Below are 10,874 nucleotides of genomic sequence, written 5' to 3' on the forward strand. Positions count from 1 at the left end.
GATGGTCCCCATTCCCTCAGCACTAAGGAGTGCATGGGTGCAGTGGACATTCCCTGTACCTACCATTGTACTGTGGGGTGGGGGGGGGGCTGATGAGAGACAACCAGTAGGCTGAGCGAGTGGTCATTCTCTCAATGGGCCACAGAGAGTCAGTGGCATTAGGAATGACCTGGCCTGGTGACTTTCCCAGGGAAACTTCTGCAGCTGTCCAATGGAGGCTGGACATGGGGCTGATGTGGAAAGTATTTGGGGCCCTCCTTAGACAGAGTCTACTTGGGAGGAACTTTGAATGCTATAAATGGACTCCAGTTGCACATTGTCTCCCACCGTGTCACAAATCTCCAGATATTCACACTAAAAAAAAAAAAAAAAGAAAAAAGAAAGAAACACCCCATCTGCAGATTTACCTGGGTGTGGCCTCAGTCTGCTCTGCAGATGCCACCTCTATTTTCTCCTTCTGGCTGGAGGCATCTTCCACTGCAAGGAGGGCAAATGGGGCAGGAGATGGTCAATGAGATGGCATGCAAACACATTCTCATAGTAAAGCACAGGTATCACAAATGCCCCACCAGCTTCTGAGGACGCTTATGCTGTTCACTTAGTGAACAGGTGTTAGCAACAGCCTCACTCCCAGGGGACATGTCTGCAATGGCAAGTCCTCTGCCTACCAATGGAGAGCTCCCTGCCTGTCTGGAGTGTGATAGCCACAGATCAGGCATCCTGATCTTCCATGACGGGCCAGCCGCTTTCACCACGTGGCTCCTTGGTCTATGTCTGATGTGTCACAACAGGGGGCTCATCCCCACAGCAGTCATTGGTGGGGGACTCCTGGGCACGTACACCCTGCCACAGTATGAACATATGAAACCCACAGAGCTTCACACACACAGGAGCCTTTTGGTGTCATTCACACAGTGGCCCTTAGTGGATCCTGAGAGGCATGAGGCCAGCACTAGCAACCTCAGCATGGAACCCTCAGGACATGGCTCAGGGTTCTAGATGAAGAGTGACATCAACACAATTGGAATGAGAGAGACAGCATGTCCAGTTCATTGGGATCTGAGAAAGATATCAGGCTGAGAAGGTAACCCGAGTAGAGCTGTGGTGGCAGGCATGCAGTGTAATGGCATCTAGGGCAAAGGCCTCAAGGGAAGCCTGTCACTGGCCAAAGATGCCCCACTCTTCCATGTGTAGGCTAGAAGAAATCCTTGACACATGCAGGAGCACAGGCTGGGGCCCTGCCATCACACTTGCCTCTTATGCAGCAATATGGTTGGCTTGCTTGTCAGAAAACGGAACATAACCTGGGGCTCTGAGGTCATGAAATACCTGCCTACACTACATCCCTGCTGCAAACTCCACCCAGGGCTCTGCTTAGTCCATCCAGAAGTAGCGCAGAGTTCCTGCCACATCACACCTTTCCCCAGGGGTATAGAGCAAGCAGGCCTCTGTCACTAGGGTGCACTCAGGTGGTTTGGCAGGTCTAGAGCAAGATTCCCACCAAAAGACTCACCCACAATGGCCTCCGCACAGCAGATGGGCTGCTGGGCTGTAGGGTGCAGGGCCCCAGCCCAGGCCTGGACTGGGGCTTCATGCTCATCTGCCCAATATGCACAGAGCATGTAGGACCTGTCATCCTTGAGGATAGGCACGATGACATCTGGCCCTTCCAGTGGTGGTGGATCTCCACACACCCTGAGGGGTGAAAGCAGAGGGGAGGATGAGAGGATTGGGAAAGATGAGGGCTTAAACCAAAATCATTGAGTTCCAACCCAGTTCCACCAAACCTTCCTAGCAGTCCTTAAGGTCTGTCACACAGTGGGGACAGGACCATCCACTAACAGCCATCAGAATGGATCCTCCCTTGATTCAAAGTGAGTCTCACAGGGACAGGGCAGACCCAGCAGGATGCAGAGAAGGTGAGACAGGAAAATAGGAGAGGAGTCTGTCAGCCCAAGGCCAGAGGGCCCTCTTACAGCATCCTGGGACAGAGAAGAACAAGCTGGCCAGAAGCCAGTTGTCTAGTTCCAGGGAAAGAATCCCCTTGGGGTGCAATGTTCCCACCCAGCTAAAGCTCTTTAGTACTCCAGACAGCCTCGGGATGGGTCCCATTTCCATCAGCACTGTGGTGCCATCATGCCCTGCACACTCCCTGTCTCACCATCGCACCACAGGGATGCTGATGAAGGACAAGCAGAGGGACCAAGGGAGTGGCCCTCACTTTTTAGAGAGGCCACACAGAAGCAGTGGCATTAGGAGTGACCTAGACAGGTGACGGGTTTCCAGGGAAATTTATACAGGGGTCCATTGAGGGTAAATGGGCGGTGAGCAGGACAGTGTTACAGTGCAACTCAGCACATGAAGCTTTCAGGATGTGCATCCAGTCATTGTGGGAGTAAAACTGAATGATATAAATCTCACAGAGGGCACATTCTCTCACCTCACGTCTGATATCTCCCCATGTCCATACTAAAACACCCTGAACACATCTGTCGATTTACCTGGAGGTAGCCTCAGCCCAATCAGCAGTTGCCAACATGACTTTCTCTTTTTGGTAGGTGGCATCTTTCACTGCAAAGAAATGCAAATGAGGCAGGACATGTGAAATGAGATGCCATGCAAATGCGATGGCCTAGTAAAGCACAGGTACCACACCATATTCTAGCATCTTCATAAGAAAGGTGTGGTCACATGACCTTGGTCAGCCACTGCCTCACTCCCAGGAGGGCAGGCCTGCAATGGCAAGTCCTCTGCCTGACAATGCAGCCCTCCCTTTCTTGGGAGTGTTTCATCACACACAACAGGCATCATGATCTTCCACAAGTGGTCAGCTGTTTTCAATCATATGGGCCCTTGGCCTATGAATTAGATATGTTCTAAGAGACCAACCACACAATGAGAAGCTCATCCCATCCTACAGCCATGGTGGGAACTCCCAGGCTCACACACTCTGCTGCAATATGAATATGTGAAACCCTCAGAGCTTCACACTACTAAGACTTTTGGTGCTATGCAGACACTGTGTCCCTTAGTGAACCCCGAGAGGCAATAGGCCAGCACTGGCTACCACAGGATGGAGCCCTCAGGACATGGCCCAGGGTTCCAGATGAGGTATGACATCACCACAGTAGGAATAAGAGAGACAGTATGGCCCTGTTCAAAGGGATGTGATTAAGATCTCAGTTCAGCAAGGTGACCAGAAGTATAGCTGGCCTAGTGGGCAGACATTGTCTTTGCAAATTGCTGGGGCAGAGGTCTCACAGAGAAGCCTGCCACTGGCAAAAGGCATCCCACTCTTCCAAGAGGAGGAGCCTTAGAAAAATACCTTGTTGCATGCATGAGCACAGGCTCATGGTGGTTCGATGCCACAACATCTGCCTTGGGCATAGTGACACAGCTGGCTTTGGTGCCAGAAAGTGGAGAATAACCTGGGCTCTGAGGTTAAGAAACACCTGCCTACACTAAACAGTTGCTGCAAACTCCACACAAGGTTCTGCCTCAGTCCACCTCAATGAAGTCTAGTGGATAGCCTAAGATTTCAGACCTTTTCCAGAGTGTTGCAGAAAGCAGGCCAAGGGTTTATGGGTGTACTCCTGTGGTTTGGCTGCCCTGCACCAAGTTTCACATCAAAGAACTCACCCACAGTGGCCTCAGCACAGCAGATGGGCTGCTGGGTTGTAGGGTGCCAGGCCCCAGCCCAGGCCTGGACTGGTGCTTCAGGATCATCCATCCAAACTGCACAGAGCATGTAGGACCCATCATCCTTGAGAATAGGCACAATGACATCTGGCCCTTCCAGTGGGGGTGGATCTTCACACACCCCGAGGTGTGATGCAGAGCAGAGGCTGGGAGGGGTGGAAAAGATGAGGGCTTAACACAAGGTCATTCAGTTCCACCAACCCAGTCCCACCAATCCCTCCTAGCAGTCTGAAAGGGTTGTCACCCAAGAGAGACAGGATTATCCTCTAAGATCGAGCTGATCTAAATCATCCTCTCATTCAGACAACATGAGCCTTCACATGGACAGGGCAGACACATTAGAATGAAGAGGGGCTGGGACAGGAAGATAGGAGGAGAGGAAGCTGTCAGTAGAAGGCTTGAAGAAGGAGCACAGGGTGCTGGTGCCCACTCCCACAGCCCCCTGAGGACAATGAAGGACAAGCCGGCCAGAAGCAAGTTGTCTAGTTTCAGGGAAAAGATTCTCATTAATGTGAAATGCTCCAACCCAGGGAAAGTACTTCAACAGTCCAGACAACCCCAGGATGGGTCCCATTTCTGTCAGAACTGTGCAGTGCATCCCTGTCTTTATCATCTTATTGCAGGGTTGCTAATGAAGGAAAAGCAGAGGGGCTGAGGGAGTTGCCCTCAGTTTTTAGAGAGGCCACACAGAAGCAGTGGCACGAGGAATGACCTCAACAGGAGACTGGGCCCAGGAATATTTGTGCAGGTGTCCAAAGGAGGATAAGTGATGGCACCTGGCAGGATTTGGGGTCCACCTCAGCACATGGAGCCTTCAAGAGGTGCTCCAGAGCATTTGTAGGAAGAGATTTGAGTGGGACAATTTCTCTTCTCCCACGTCTTCCATCTCTAGGGGTCCCTAGTAAAGTCCCCTCAACCCATCTCTAGGTTACCTCTGATTAGCCTCGGCCTGGTCTGCAGGTGCCACCACACCTTCCTCCTCTTGAAATGAGGGCTCTTCCACTGCAAAGATGTGCAAATGGGGCAGGACATGGCAAATGAGATGATAAGCAAATGTGAGGGCATGCTAAAGCACAGGTACCGCCTACTGTCACACCAGATTCCAAGGATATCTATGCTGTCTGGTTGTGGTACTATCTTGGTTAGCAACAGAACCAAACCATAAGGACATGCATGTTTTGACAAGTCCCCTGCCCAGTCCCCTGCCCAACAATGGAAATCTCCCTCCCTGTGTGTCAACTCACTCATCAGGCATCCTGATCTCCCACAGGGGTCAGCCACATTCAATCCACTGGCTCTCTTAGGTGTCTCAGTGTTCAACTGCACAATTAGAGGCTCATCTGATCCTGTAGGCAATGTGGGGACTCCCTGGTTACTATCCCCTGCCATAAAATGAACATGGGAAACCCATAGAGCTTCCCACACACAGGCGCCTTTTGGTGTCATACAGACACTGTGGTCCTAGTGGATCCCGAGATGCACGGGGCCAGCATTGACAACCTCAGGATGGAACCCCCAGTACATGGTTAAGTGTTCCAGAGGGGAAGTGCAGTCTCCACTATGGGAACAAGAGAATGAACAGCCCACTTGAAGAGCATCTGGTTAAGATCTTGGGCTGAGAAGGTAGCCAGGAGTCCAGATTTCCTGGGAGAAATGGCAGGGTCATGGCACAGGGCTGGGGCAAGAAACACCTGCCTAGACTACATCCATGCTGCAAACTCCACCCAGGGTTCTGCCTTAGTCCATCCAGATGTAGCCCTGGGGAAAGCCTACCACATCACCACCTTTCCCCAGGGGCTTAGAGCAAGCAACTAGGGTCATTGGGATGCTCACAGGCTTATCATACCTGCAACAAGAATCATATCAATGGACTCACCCAAAGTGTCCTCAGCACTGCAGATGGGCTGCTGGGTTGTAAAGTGCCAGGCCCCAGCCCAGGCCTGGACTGGTGCTTCAGGCTCATCAGCCCAATATCCACAGAGCAGGTAGGATCCATCTTCCTTGAGGATAGGCACGATGGCATCTGGCCCTTCCAGTGGGGGTGGATCTCCACACACCCTGAGGTGTGAATGCAGAGGGCAGGACAAGAGGGGAGGAAAAGATGAGGGCTTAACACAAAGTCACTCAGTTGCAGCCCAGCACTGCTAACCCTTCCTAGCTCTCAGAAACAGTCTTTCACCAATAGGGACAGGAGCACTCTCTAAGAGCCATCTGATCTAGATCCTCCCCTTGTTCAGACAAAGAGACCCTTCACAGGATTGGGCAGACACAGCAGGATGCAGAGAGGATGGGACAGGAAGACAGAAGGAGAGGTCGCTGTCAATAGAAGGCCAGAAAGCATTCTAGGAGCAGAGGGCTCTGGTGTCCCTCTCCCAGACCCCTGGGGCCAGCCTCACCACATGGAACTTTGAAGAGGTACTCGCAGAATATTCATGGGAGGAGATTTGAATGGTAAATATTGCTTATGGGGCACATTCTCTCCTCCCCATGTCTGCCATCTCCAGGAGTCCATAATAAATAACCCCCACCCCATCTGCCGACTTACCTGGGTATAGCCTCGGCCTGCTCTGCAGATGCTGAGTCCCCTTCCTCCTTTTTGCAGGAGGACTCTTCCTCTGCAGAGAGTGCAAATGGGGCAGGATGTGGTCAATGGGATGACATGTACATGAGATGGCATAAAGTAAGGCACCACCCACTGTCACACAGCTTCTGAAGACACCTATGCTGTCAAGTTGTGGAACTGCCTGTGTTAGCCACAGCCTCACTCACAGGAGGACAAGCCTGGAATGGCAAGTCCTCTGTCTAATAATGTAGCCCTCCCTCCCTACCTGGGAAGTTTTTCATAACACAAAACAGGCATCCTGATCTTCCACAAGTGGTCAGCTATTTTCAACCATATGTGTCCTTGGCCTGTGAGTCAGATATGTTCTAAGAGACCATACACACAATGGGAGGACCATCACATGCAACATCCAAAGTGGGAGATTCCTAGGCACACACACTCTGCTGCAATGTGAACATGTGAATCCAACAGGGGCTCACAGCACTGAAGTCTTTCGGTGCCAGGCAGACACTGTGCCCCTTAGAGCATCCAGATAGACACGAGGCCAGTACTGACTACTTCAGGATGGAACTCTCAATACATGGCTGAGGATTCCTGATCTGGAATGACATCACCACAGTGGGAACGTGAGAGAGTGTGACCCTACTCAGCGGGATCTGGTGGAGATCTCAGGCTGAGAAAGTAGCCAGAATAGCTGTCCTGGCAGGCATGTAGTGTCTTGGTAACCAAATGGGGCAGAGGTTTCACAAGGAAGCCTGCACTGATAAAAGGCATCCCACTCTTCAAGTGGAGGCCTGGAAGAAAACCCTGTCACATGAATGAGCACAGGCTCCAAAGCCCGGGCCATGCCATCACACCTGCTTTGGGCACAGTGACATGGTCAGATTCATTGCTGAGCATGGGGCATAACATGGGGATCTCTGGTTAAATAACACATGCCTAAATTAGTGCAGCAAACTCTACCCCAGGTTCTGTCTCTGTCAATCTAGATCTGCCCCATGGTTCAGCCTACCCCATCACAATCTTTCCCAGCAGTGTTCAAGAAAGCATAACAGGGTCACCAGGTGCACTCAGGAGGTTTATCAGGTCTGCAGCTAGAGTCACATCAAAGGACTCACCTGCAATGGCTTCAGCACAGCAAATGGGCTTCTGGGTTGCAAGGTGCCAGAGCTCAGCACAGGCCTGGACTGGTGCTTCAGACTCATCAGCCCAAAATCCACAGAGCATGTAGGACCCATCATCCTTGAGGATAGGCACGATGACATCTGGCCCTTCCAGTGGGGGTGGATCTTCACCCACCCTGAGGTGTGAATGCAGAGGGCAGGACAAGAGGGGAGGAAAAGAGGAATGTTTAACACAAAGTCATTTAGTTGCAATCCAGTCCCCCCAATCCTTCCTCCCTGTCCAAAAGTGTCTGTCACCCAACAGATACAAGATCGTCCCTTAAGAGCCATCTGATCTAGAGCCTCCCTTGGTGCAGTCAAAGTGAACTGTCACATGGACAGTGCAGACCCAACAGAACATGGGGAGGATGGGACAGGAAGATAGAAGGAGAGGAGGCTGTAGGCAATTGTCAGAAGGCATGCTGAAGAGCAGAGGGCCCTGGGGCACCTCTTGTCAACCCCTGGAGACAGAAAAGGACAAGGGATGCTGATGAAGGACAAGCAGTGGGGCTGAGGGCGTGGCCCTTCACTTGTTAGGAAAAGCACACAGAAGCAGTGGTATTAGGAATGATCTAGATAGGTGACTGGTTTCCAGGGAAACTTATGCAGGTGTCCAGGGGAAGATAACTGGGCAGTGACCTGGGCAGCAGCACAGTGTAACTCAGCACATGGGGATTTCAAGAGGGGTGCCAGGTCTTCCTGGGGAGGAGCAATGAATGTTTTAAAAATCTCACAGGGCACTTTCTCTCACCCCATTTCTGCCATCACCAGATAGCCATACCATACTAAAAACCCTGGAGCCAGCTGTCAACTTACCTGGACATAGCCTCAGCCTGATCTGAGGATGCCCCCTTGACTTTCTCCTTTTTGTTTGAGGAGTCTTCCACTGCAAAGGAGTGCAAATGGGGCAGGGCATGGTAAATGAGATGACATGCAAATGCAACGGGCTAGTAAGGCACAGGTATCACAACTGTCCCACCATATTCAGAGTAAATCTGTACTGTCTGGTTGTGGCACAGCCTTGGATAGTGACAGCCTAATTCACAGGAGGACATGCCAGTAATGCTCAAGTCCTCTGACTAACAATGCTGCTCTACCTCCTTTTGGGGGAGTGTTTCACAACACACAACAGGAACCTTAACCTTCCCAATTGGTCAGCCATTTTCAATGTTTTGTGTCCTTGGCCTGTGGGTCAGATATGTTCTAAGAGACCAAACACACAATGGGAGGACTGTCCCACGCAACAGCCAATGTGGGAGACTCCCAGGCTCACACACTCTGCTGCAATATGAACATGGGAAACCCAAGGAGCTTCACACCATTGAAGTCTTTTGGTGCCATGCAGACACCATGCCCCTTAGTGAATCCTCAGAGGCTCGAGGCCAGCACGGGTAATTTCAGATAGAACCCTTAGTACATGGTCCTGGGCTTCAGATAAGGGGTGATGTCACACAAAGGAAATAAGAGAGACAGTGTGGTCCTGTTTAGGGGGGTGTGGTTAAGAACTCAGGCTGAGAAGGTAAGCCAAGACTACAGCTGTCCTGGCAGGCATGCAGTATCTTAGCCATAGTTGGGGCAGAGGTCTCACAGGGAAGCCTACAACTGGCCAAGGGCATCCCACTCTACCAAGTAAGGCCTAGGAAAAAAACCCGCCCCATGCATGAGCATAGTATATATCGCTGGATCCATGCCATCACACCTGCCTCGGGTGCCGACATGACTGGCTTTGGTGCCAGAAAATGGAGCATAACCTGGGGCTCTGAGGTTAGGAGATACCTGCCTGTAAAACATCTTTGCTGCAAATTCCACCAAGATTCTACTTCAGACCATCTAGATTGAGCTAAGGGACATCTTACCAAATCAGGACATTTTCTCTGGGGGTTAGAACAAGCAGGCCAGTGTCACTGAGGTACAATCAGGTTTGGCAGGTCTGAAGCAAGATCAAATCAAAGGACTCACCCACAATGGCCTCAGCACAGCAGAGGGGCTGCTGGGTTGTAAAGTGCCAGGCCCTAGCCCAGGCCTGGTCTGGTGCTTCAGGTTCATCTGCCCAATATGCACAGAGCACGTAGGACCCGTCATCCTTGAGGACAGGCACGATGGCATCTGGCCCTTCCAGTGGGGGTGGATCTTCACCCACCCTGAGGTGTGAATGCAGAGGGGAGGATGGAAGAGGTAGAAAACATGAAGGGTTAACACAAGGTCATTCAGTTCCAACCCATTTCCACCAAACCATCCTAGCAATCTGAGAGATCTGTCACCCAATAGGGACAGGACCGACCACTAACAGCCATGTGATCTAGATCCTCCCCTGATCCAAAGTGAGCCTTCATTGGATAGGGAAGACCCAGCAGAAGGCAGAGAGTATGGGACAGGAAGACAGAAGGAGAGGAGGCTGGCAGCCAAAGGCCAGAAGACACACTGAGGAGCAGAGGGCTCTGGTGCCCACTCTCAAAACCCCCTGGGGACAGAGAAGGACAAGCTGGCCAGAAGCCAGTTGTCTAGTTGCAGGGAACAGAATCCCCTTGTCATGGAATGTTGCCACCCAGCTAAAGCACCTGAGCTCCCCGGACTACCTCAGGATGTGTCCTAATTACATCAGCACTGTAGCATGCATCCAGGCATTGGAATCCCTGTCTATGAATGTAACACAGGGATGCTGATGAGGGACAAGAAGAGGGGCCAAGGGAGAGGCCTCTCACTTTAATGTAGGCCACACAGAAGCAGTGGCATTAGAAATGACCTGGACTGCTGACTCGTTCCCAAAGTAACTATGCAGGTGTTCAGTGGATGTTGAAGGGAGTTGACTGGACAGTCTTTGGGGACTTCAACAGCACATGGAGGTTTGGAGAGCTGCTCTCAGAGTCTCTGTGGGAGGAGTTTTGAATGGTATAAATGGCCCTTGGGGCACATTCTCTCCTTCCTATGTGCAATCTCCAGATGGCCATGCTGAAACACCCTGAACCCATCTGAACGTTTACCTGGGGATAGCCTCCGCCTGGTCTGTAGATGCCAACTCCACTTCCTCCTTTTGGTGGTAGGGGTTTTCCACTGCAGAGAGTACAATGGGGCCGGATGTGGTAACCAGGATGATATGCAAATGCGATGGCACAGTAAAGCTCAGGTACTGCCCCCCATCACACAACTTAGAGACATCCATGCCGTCTAGTTGTGGCATTACCTGTGCTAAAAAGAGTGTCACGCCCAGGAGCACACGCTTCCAATGGCAAGTCTTTACCAACCAAAGGAGAACTCCCTCCCAGGGACTCTGAGGTTAAGAAACACCTGCCTACATGACATGTGTGCTGTAGCCCCACCCAGTGTTCTGCATTTGTCCATATAGATGTAGCCATGTGATTGCCTACTCATCACCTCCTTTCCTGGGGGGTTACAGCAAGTAGGTCAGAGTTATTGGGGTGGTCTCAGGAGGTTTGGCAGGTCTCAGCAAG

The sequence above is a fragment of the Oryctolagus cuniculus genome, chromosome 19 (assembly GCF_051225735.1).
Source record: "Oryctolagus cuniculus isolate XC-2025 breed Fujian yellow rabbit chromosome 19, ASM5122573v1, whole genome shotgun sequence".
Classification (NCBI taxonomy): domain Eukaryota; kingdom Metazoa; phylum Chordata; class Mammalia; order Lagomorpha; family Leporidae; genus Oryctolagus; species Oryctolagus cuniculus.